Here is a 6,524-nt window from a genome sequence, read left to right on the forward strand (position 1 = left end):
CCACATGGCAAGCAGATTAGGGTGAGATTTAGATAAGAGACATTCAATTGTGAGAAAATGCTGGCTTGGATTATGATATTGGATAGTGGAGGTGCGAAGAGGAAGACCCCCATTGAAAACCTGCTTAAGAAAGTGAATTCGTAAGCTTTGCTGCTGGATTGTATGTAAAAATAAGGAAAATAATGTAATTAATTAATTAATTAAAATGCTACATTTGAAAAAAAAAAAAACAAAACAAAAAACAAAAGCAAAACCACCATATTGGGGCACCTGCTGGCTCAGCCCGAAGAGCACAGGACTCTAGATCTCAGGGTAGTGGGTTTGAGTCCCACATTGGTTGTATAGATCACTAAAATAAATAAACTTAAAACTAACACCATATCAATAAAGAGTATTTACTAAGAGTTTATTGTGCATGTAACAACAGTTTGCAAACTAGGAGTTTAGCAATTTAGAAGTGATGTGAAACTCACCAGTATGAGGTGACAGGATGGTTTACAAGGTGAAAATGAAGATATCTAACCTTTACAGTGATTGGTTAGTTTCTGTAGATGGCAGAGGATTGCTTAACAGGGATTATTTTTTAATATTTTTAGGAAGATGACTCAAGTTTCTTTTATGATTTATAAGAGGCATTTACAAGAGGCAACCTAAGTTAAGTTCTGCCTGCATTCATGAAACAAGCTAGATTTAGCTTTGTTTATGTGGCTCAGATGGTTTTGTCTTCTCAGGGAATTCTCAAGTCCAGTCTCCATTTTGCATTTAATTCTAACAATTTCTAGATTTCAGGCATATGCGGTTCAGATATGGTGTCTTATTTCCCAAGGTTGGAAAGTTTACGGCTGAGCCAATAGGAATCGAAGTCATTTCACAGTCCACTGAATTTTGGAGTGACTCTAAAACACCAACAAGAATAGCCAGTAGAGTTGCCTATCTTTGTAACTCGGATATAAAGAGAGGAACATTAGTTAAAGAGATTATGTATTCACGAATAGATGAGATCACTTTGAGAGGGGGTGAAAAAGAAAAGCACATGACCATACTCTGAGCAACTTAACATGAAGTGCTTGAAAATAGTTTAAATTTGATGTCTTATTGATTCATCCAGGTACAGGGAATGTTTTTGTATATGTGTTTATGATAAAACACCGTTTAATTCAGCTTACGTTTGTCTTTTACAGCTGTTTAAATGCGACAAACAGATACCACCTTAAGTTTAAACCCATATTACTTTAAGGGGAAAAAAAACCCCAACAGCTTACATTTTATGAAATCACAGCACTGTCCAGATTTTTCTATTCAACACTTGCATTTTCACTGAATAATTAATTGCACAATGTTTAGTTTCCTTTGGCTAGTGGAGGCAAAAATTGAAATTTTAAAAGGTGGGATACAGGAGAAGAAAGGTGTTCTTTCTCTAGAAAAAATATGCATAAACCTAATTTTGCTTTGCAATTTTTATTTGCCTCTGCCAAAGGCACAGTTCTCAGGAATAATACTGTATATAAATCCCTTTATAATGTTAGTGCTTGAGGTAAGGATGTTCCAGCCAGATAAGTAGCAGGAGCCAACCTTGTTAGGAGATCAATGTGTTATAACAGATTTTAACTGAATATGGTAGTTATGTTTAAGGGGGAAAATAGCATCTGAGTGTTTTTTTAAGATAAAAAAGAAATTTGCAGTCCATCTAATCTCAATTGTACAGAAAAAGAAACAGAAGTCTGCTAAGGTTAAGTCAGTTTCTCAAGGTCATACAAGTAGCTATAGAATAGCTGTGGAACTTGAACTCAAGTCTCCAGACTGGAACCCCCATAACATACAAGCTGACCTGAGCTAGCATGCATGTGCATCTGATGGTGCAGCTATTTCATCAATGAGCTATATTGGGATTGTCTTTTGGTGATACTGTTGCTTAATTACAGTTATAATCCTTGCTATGACCAATTATCTCTAAGGGGCTAAGAGAGGTCTCTTCAGAGTTTGGGGCAGATCCAAAAACATATTTAATTTCTTCTACTCCACTAGTTGCCATCTCTTCTGGGTTTTGAGCAGCTGCCCCTTTGCCATTGTAACACTGAGGTTAAGAACACCAGGGTTTAGAAAAGCACAAAAATCAATCATCCCTACTTCACACATTGCTGAGAATTCTCTGTTACAAAGAGCTTTCTGGAGTTGGATTTTGTTCTGTCTTGCCTACAAAACTTAGAATTCTTAATTTGCTGAGCATTTAATTCAATTATTCATTCACTCATATATTCAGCATTCTTTCATTCAACAAATATTGTTATGCATGAGTTTCGTGGTAAATTGAGTAGAAGAATGCAGAAAATCCATGAATGCAGAAGGGAACAAACCAGTCCCCATGTAGCTTATAGTATCAAGTATGAAAAAAGAAACTGTCAATTAAATGTGTAAGTTCATAATTGCAAATTGTGATATGTACTATTTGAGACAGACCCAAGTGCCATGAAGAATTACACTGGAGGCACCTGAGGGGCTCAGTTAGTTAAGTGTCCAACTTTGGCTTCGGTCATGTTCTCATGATCCGACTGTGAGTTCAAGCCCTACATCAGGCTCTCTGCTGTCAGCACAGGGCCTGCTTCAGATCCTTTGTCTCCCTCTCTCTGCCCCATCCCTGCTCATGCTCGCTCGCTCTCTCTTTCTCTCAAAAGCAAATAAACTGAAGGAAAAAAAAAAAAAGAATTATAGGGGCACTTGGGTGGCTCAGTCAGTTAAGCGTCCAACTTCAGCTCAGTTCATGATCTCACGGTTGGTGGGTTTGAGCCCCACATTAGGCTCTGTGCTGACACCTCAGAGCCTGGAGCCTGCTTCAGATTCCACGTTTCCCTCTCTCTCTCTGCCCCTTCCCACCTTTTCTGCCACCCCCGCCTCAAAAATAGGTAAATACACTTTAAAAAAAGTTTAAAAAAGAAGAATTACACTTAGAAAGTATATTTAGATAGTAGGTTAGGGACAGTCTAAATACAAATGGGGCTGGAAACAAACACACTAAGCATTCAGGCAATTGAGTAAACAAAACATTTTGAAGAAAACCTGGAATATTCATTATTAAAGGTAATCATATTGAAGCCTTTCATAAAGAAATGTAGGTTTTTTAATCTGGGTAAATTTTTAAATTTTTATAGATACACACATCGTCAAATTACAAACTTCCTACAAACATACACACACAGTTAGTCTTTCCCTTATGATTTATACAGTTGTCTGAAACATTAGTAAGTCGTCAGTTTCAGAGTATAACAGAGTTCACTATTGCAAACCATTATATATTCACATAATGTAAGTAGTCAAAATTTGGAGGATGTTTTCTGGAAGAGAATTTTTCTTAAATCTGTGTATTCTCTGCTTCTTGAATCATAAATGGGTGACCTTCCTAGATACAAGGACTGTTGGATTTGACAGAAAAAAGAACAAAGCCTACTTTAACTATGACCACTTGCATGACATTTGGCAGGATGTTTATCCTTTTTTCAGCCTAAGTATCCTTATATCTATAATTTAAAAAATTGCATCCATTTTATAAGGCTGCTCAGAGGTTGATATAATGCATAAAACAATGAACACGGAGGCGCCACCACAACATAAGCACAAAATATATAACAATTAATATCATGTCACCTCTATTAAAGAATTATCATACTGCATTTTAATTGTTCACTTATTTTTCTCCTCAACTGGTCTATGAATTACTTGAGGGCTGCAGCAACTCTTACAGCAGGGATTTATTTCTTTGGTTTTGAATTAAGTACCATAAATTTAAAAAATTTAACCATCTTAAAGTTGCTAAAAGGTATTAAGCATTTCCCTGCTTTCTTATATAGAGTATATTAGACTTAACGAACCCCCTTTGGAATTCTTCCAGTCTTTTGTGAAAGACTGTTTTTTTTTTAATATGGTTAATATCTCCATATTCACTGAGCTCTTTGATTCCTTTTGCCTCCTTTTCTTTTACTCCTGTCTTTTCTTTGACCGTATGCTCTTATTTCTGTTGTACTGATACACCTGCATATTTCAGTCTTTGTTCTTCATGATCAATTATTTCTTCTAATCTTCTCTACACACACAAGCCAGATTATAAATCTTGAAACTATGATCTGTAATATATTGTATGGATTCTGAGTTAGATGTTCCTATATATGCCCAAAGCATAAGGTTTATCATATAATCTTTTAGGCACCTAATTTTGCAATTAATATGTCCTTGAAGTTGCTTTCCTTATTATGCTTTGTTGTAATGGACATACCACTTAGTATGGAAGGTTGTTACAACAGAGGTGAGATATTCATTACTTATGCCATAATTGTAGTAAAAGAGACATATTTTTTACCCAAGCAAGGATACATACTGATACTTGGAGATATCCCAAGATTCATCTCCTCCAACTTTCTCATTACAGACATGAGGAAACAGACAAGTTAACTGATTCATGCAAAGTTACACACTAATTATGAACAGATGCGAAATTTGAGCTCAAATATTTTAACTAATTCTAGGTAATTTTTGTGTTATCTTGTATCTAATAACATTTTCTAGTGTCAAAAACTCTTATCTAATGACAAATTTTAATTGTATATGATGGTGAATAAAACATATTTCTAAAATCCAAAGGAAATAGAAGTTGTCAGGAAGATATGGCATTTATCTAGATACAGAGATCTGGATAGATAGATAGCTATCACAATAAATATGAAAGAGGAGTTCTTTAATCTTATTTTCTATTTTTTGGTTTGTTTGTTTTGGTTTTGAGATTCTAGTGTCAGGTCAGCCATACTTTTCTAATGTAAAATGGTCTTCTCATTTCAAAGTCCATAAACACTTTCCTACTTTCCAATTCCTTGGTTCTTATTATGCCAAAAACTATGGGAGGGAAGAAAGAGAGGCTCTTAAAGAATGCCTAGGATATTTGTGACACTTGAGCTTACCTCTTCAATGCCAGAATTCCTAAGAACATTGGAAGTATACCCCTTGTGGTGTGGTAGGTTTAATTTACTAAGATTTCAAGTGGTCTCATTGTGCCTATTTTGCCCAGACGCCTGTAGATCATAACAAAGTCAGGAATTGGAGATTTATTTCCTTCTCACTCTTCTTCATAGGATCCAGGGTATACTATTCCATTCTGTGTCATTTTTGTGTAATTTTAGTTAGCAATGTGTAAAATTTAAATTGAACACTTATCAATATGCTACTTCTATGTGAATTCTGATAAGCGAGGGATATGAACTATGCATGCCAACCTGGATTTGCAAACCAAATCATGGACAAGCAAATCACATTTTCTATAAAGGCAGCTAATCATTTCATTGGCAGAAGAGAGAATTTTTTGGAAGGTAAAGTGTGGCATACCATTATAAGCCTTTTATTAGATTTTGATACAATATTAGGCTTTTAAATGTTTAAGGAAAAAGATACCGTATATTTTGGGTGTTTTACAGAGATTTTCCAGAAACTAAAAATAGTAGGCATCATTTGCAAATTCCAAGAACCTGACCTAAATGTATTAGCATATAAACAATAATTACTATTAAAAAAAGAAGATAAGCATGTATTATGAGCTAGTACCATATTCTGAAAAAGTTAAAACCTTGAAAATAAAGCAGCACAGAATTAATGGTTTTATTCAAGGAAAGGACAATCTGGAAATCAGTCACATAGGCAGCATGAATGAACCTAGCAAGAGACAGCATAATGACTTCCAGCAATGGTTGTCATCATAACTTAACATTTGCATAACTTAAAAATATCTGTGGGGTACTGGCTAGAATGATAATTCACAATACTTACTACACTTTCCAAAATACAAAATCCACATTATCGCATTTGATCCACTCAATGATGCTGTATTGTCCAATGACAGCATGGCAGTCTCTTACCATCCACAGATATAGAGTATATATCGAGAGCTGGTTGATGACAGAATTTGAACTTGAACCTGTGTCCTTTGGGTTCAAACCTCATGCTATTGTATTCTATACTTCTCTATCTCAAAAGAGAATGGTAACTGTATTCTAATAACTCAAATTAAGTAATCAAATTTAATTCCTTATTGATTTGTAATGTCAAATACATATGCAAACATAAGTACATATTGATTTTTTAAAATAAATTTTAAAAATAGCAAATATTTTCAAAGTCAAGTTTAAAAATATCAAAAAGCACCAAAAAGTCTTCATACCGAAAATCAAAGTCCCCTGACACACCCTTATGCCAGCTTTGTTCTTCAGAGGCAAACATTTTTTAAATATTTGAGTTTAACTTATTATTCTCCCCTCTCCTTGCCAGGTGCATTTGTGCCTAGATCATCTTCATTGACATTTAAATTCGGGTACTGCTTATTATTACTTTTTATTATTTTTAAATGTTTATTTATTTATTTTGAGAGAGAGAAAGCGGGAGAAGGGCAAAGAGAAAGAAGGAAAGACAGAATCCCCAAGCAGGCTCCGCACTGTCAGTGCACAGCCCAGTACAGAGCTGGATTCCATGAACCAAATGCTGAGTTCATGACC

The sequence above is a fragment of the Acinonyx jubatus genome, chromosome D1 (genome assembly GCF_027475565.1).
Source record: "Acinonyx jubatus isolate Ajub_Pintada_27869175 chromosome D1, VMU_Ajub_asm_v1.0, whole genome shotgun sequence".
Lineage (NCBI taxonomy): Eukaryota > Metazoa > Chordata > Mammalia > Carnivora > Felidae > Acinonyx > Acinonyx jubatus.